Here is a 4030-nt window from a genome sequence, read left to right as displayed (position 1 = left end):
AGTCTCCAGGCTGCATATTCTGTCCATTCAGAGTCACTGTTTTACTGGAAGTGTCTAAGTCGATACTGAATTTGTTCCTCAGTGAATCTTTGTAGCTAGAATCTCCAGTATATTTCCACCCAATCCACTCCAGTCCTTTCCCAGCAGGCTGTCTGATCCAAGCTGTTGCATAGCTGCTCAGAGAATAAGAGACCTGACAGCTGATGGTCAGACTTTGACCTGGCTGCACAGTCACAGAGTCTGGTTGTGTCAACTGTTCACACTTTATACCTGTAGAGAAAAACATTAAAACCATATTGTTACCAACAATGAATTGAATTTATTGTCATCATGCTGTAAATGTTTCTGTCTCAGTGAGACTCACAGGATGCAGCAGCCAGCAGCAGCAGCAGAGCTACAGAGAGCATGTTGGTGTTGAATGAATCTGATGGGAGTTTCTCCTCCTCTGCAGCTGACAGCATCACATCAAGACTTTATAACATGATTCTTTTCATTTGCATAATACCAAACCAGCCCCACCATCACAGGATAAAAAGATTTTTTATGTGCTGTGGACCAACAGCAAGAAATAATATGTTTCCAATTATATTGTCCTGAAATTAGTTTTGAGATTTACTTACTTGAAATTGAGAATTTATGTATAAAGTTTAAATAATTAAAAATCATGGGTAAATTAAGTCTTTAAATAATGTATTTTAATATTATGGTTCATTCGTTCTTTTGTTAGAGTGGAACAACCATATGATAAACACAAAATAACGACTTGTGCATGTTTAAATTCATTATGTGTATTTTTTTCTTCTTACACTACTGTAATACTGTACAGCACTTTGAAGCAATGAATATCAGTTTTTCAATGCTTTATAAATAAAATTCACATTAACATTTTTCTACACATCATCAAAAATATGCAAACTGTCTCAAACATTTATTCAAAAATAGTCCTTTAACAAGCACAGCTCATTTAAAAACTAATCTGATCTTTGTGCATTTGGAACATTTTTGTGGATGTGTCTCACTCTTATATTGCCACGTGATGTTCTCTGCAGAATGTTTTGTAATGCTTTTATTAAACACACTGTTTGCTTACTAAACATGTTTGTCCCTCTTTTTCCTTGTGTTAAACATTAATCAGGTGAGTTAGAGTCAGAGAAGAAATCAAATATGGATTCCAGATCAATATGGGAACAGTAAAGGTGTTGGCATAATTTAGAAAAAAATATATAAACTGTCATATTCTTACATTATTTCTAAAACAAAACTCAACTAATAAATTTGGAACAGAAATTGTTGTAAATATTTTATTTCTGACCTGTTATGTACTTTGCCTTTATGGACGTATTTGTGGAAGAATACAACAAAATATTTTCAGTTGAACCACATCATGTTGAAAATCGGTAGAAACAGGAAATCATAAACATGAACTGTTTTTAACAGAGTAAGTAACTCTTGTATCGTCACCTTTTGTTCTGTGCACAACCTTTTATAATGTCTTATTAAACATTCTGTACATACATTTGACATATATTTATGTAATGCATCTTATTTTAATATTGTTTGAAAGAAAATTCACTGAAAGATTTGCCTATTTGTTACATTTACATTTGTGAAGTATTTGGAACCAAATTTAATGTTCCTCTGAAGGAGCATTAAATTTGAATAGTGTGATGTTAAATATCGAATAGTGTGATGTGAATTTATTCAAACCCAACTCTGTTTTAATTTAGACAAAATAAAGACAAAATAAAAATACAACTATTCTTTATAGTTGTATTGTCCTTGCTCAGCACAGGACCAACAGGAATGACTCCATTTGATAATAAAGACAAAAGAACCTGTAAAGCGAGAGAGACAGTCACCGAAGAAAACTGGTGTTAGGGCTCCCCCTGTGGTGGTTTCTTGTTAAAACTTTTCATGATCAAAGAAGTTTTTGTTCAGTGTTTCTGCTTTCTGTGTCACTGTGTCTCTCGAGCGCAGTAATAAACAGCAGAATCTCCAGCTGTCAGGCTGTTCATCTGCAGATACACTTGACTTCTGCTGTTGTCTCTGGAGATGGTGAATCGGGTTTTCAGTGAGTCAGGGTAGTACATGCCACTGCTGTCATCCCAGATAAAAGCGATCCATTCCAGTCCTTTTCCAGCTGCCTGTCTGATCCAAGCTATGTCAGGAGTGCTACTAAACCCAGAATATGTGCAGGTCAGTCTGTGAGATTCTCCAGGCCTTTTAACCACTGATTCAGACTCAGTCAGTGTTTGACCATCAGTTCCTGCAGAAAAACAGATAATTATTTATTGTCTCACCAACATCTCTTTTCATCAATCATGAATTCGTTTAAAAAAACTAATCTTCTTTTCTTACCGCTCCATTTTAAGGAAAAGATAATAAAGGCAAGGAAAACCTGAAATCTAATCATTGTAGAAGCCATCTGTCTCTGTTCATTCTGTGTTCAYCACTAATTCACTGCTGCTCTTAAACTAACAGACATGTGAAAGTGGAGCGTTCAGTATTTGCATTGACTCCTCCTCCTGTGGAAGAAACACAATTAATCTGATCAATAAAAGCAAATTTGGACGATTTGTTCAGGTTATTTTCAAACATTTTAGTATCTGAATACATTTTTAAACAATTTGATGTGGATTCATGTTAACAAAACATATAAAGCTTTACAGCAGATTTCATTTATTTCTACGTAACATGTCAAATTAAATTATTTTGAAATAATAAATCAACAATGAAACTTGAACACTATTTGTTTAAGGAATTGCATTTAATTTGATGTTTTTGCATTTAGAACCTTTTTGTGGATGTTTCACTCTTGTTTTGCCACTTGATGTTCTGTGCAAAACCCTGCATTTTATTAAACACACTGTTTGCTTACTAATCATGTTTGTCCCTTTTTTTCTTGCCTTACACATTAATCAAGTGAGTTAGAGTCAGAGATTATGTCAATGACGGATTTCAGCTAAACCTGGGAAAAGTAAAGTTATTGGTATAGTTTTGGAAGCACTATTTTAACAACATTGGGGTTCAGTTTAATATGGTGCATGTATCTTCCGTATATTTTTGCGTCTCCAGTCCTGCTTGTGTTGATTAAACCAAATAAGAATATAATATTTGTATTGTATCATTGTTATTGACAAAAAAACGAAAACATTTTTTAACAAACTGAATGTTTCAGACAAACCTCTTAGTGGAAGGTGAAACACATTATTTATATAAAATTATGTTTCAAGTCAATATCACCTTGAATGTTACATTATACGGCTGCACAGTGGCGCAGTTTGTAGAGCTGTTGCCCTGCAGCAAGAAGGTTCTGGGTTTGTTTCCCGGCGCCGGTCTTTCTGCATAAATATATATTTATTTTCTTACCACTCCAGTTTAAAGACAAAATAATAGCAGCAAGGAAAACCTCAAATCTAATCATTGTAGAAGCCATTTGTCTCTGTTCATTCTGTGTTCACCACTAATTCATTGCTGCTCTTAAACTAACAAACATGTAAAAGTGGAGCGTTCAGTATTTGCATTGACTCCTCCTCCTGGGGAAGAAACACAAATTATTTGTCAATAAAAGCAAAGATGCTCGATTATTTCAGATTATTTTCAGACATTTTGATATTTGAATTCATTTTCAAATAATTTGATGTGGATTCCTGTTTTACCAAAACATATAAAGCCTTACATCAGTTTCCACTTGTTTCTAAACACACTGTCATATTAAGTTATTTTGAAATCATAATCAACTATGAAATTTGAACACAAATTGTTTAAGAAATTAACTTTAATCTGATCTTTGTTCATTTGTGGATGTTTCACTCTTATAATGTCACATGATGTTGTGTGCAGTACTTTTTCTTACTTTTTGTAATGTCTCTGTGCTTTTATTAAAGACATTGTTCACTTACTAAATATGTTTGTCTCTTTTTACCTGGTGTTACACATTAGGTGTGTTAGAGTTTGAATTTCATTCAATTATGTATTTCAGGTAGATACTGGATCCTCCTATTATGTTGCGGGTCAAATTGACCCGTTT

At 33.8% G+C, this 4030-nt stretch overlaps 1 long non-coding RNA gene across 1 annotated transcript; it reads right to left on the bottom strand.

Annotated features, from left to right (window-relative positions):
* Window positions 1-1955: 1955 nt before the first annotated feature.
* LOC103461175 (uncharacterized) lies at window positions 1956-3124 on the bottom strand. The gene is made up of 2 exons (XR_533058.1): window positions 2359-3124; window positions 1956-2266 (listed from the first exon to the last, which is right to left on the bottom strand). It is a non-coding gene; the product is annotated as an uncharacterized LOC103461175 (long non-coding RNA).
* Between the last annotated feature and the right edge of the window lie 906 nt (window positions 3125-4030).

Source organism: Poecilia reticulata, unplaced genomic scaffold (genome assembly GCF_000633615.1).
Source record: "Poecilia reticulata strain Guanapo unplaced genomic scaffold, Guppy_female_1.0+MT scaffold_713, whole genome shotgun sequence".
NCBI lineage: Eukaryota > Metazoa > Chordata > Actinopteri > Cyprinodontiformes > Poeciliidae > Poecilia > Poecilia reticulata.
This window is presented reverse-complemented; position numbering and strand designations above follow the sequence as displayed.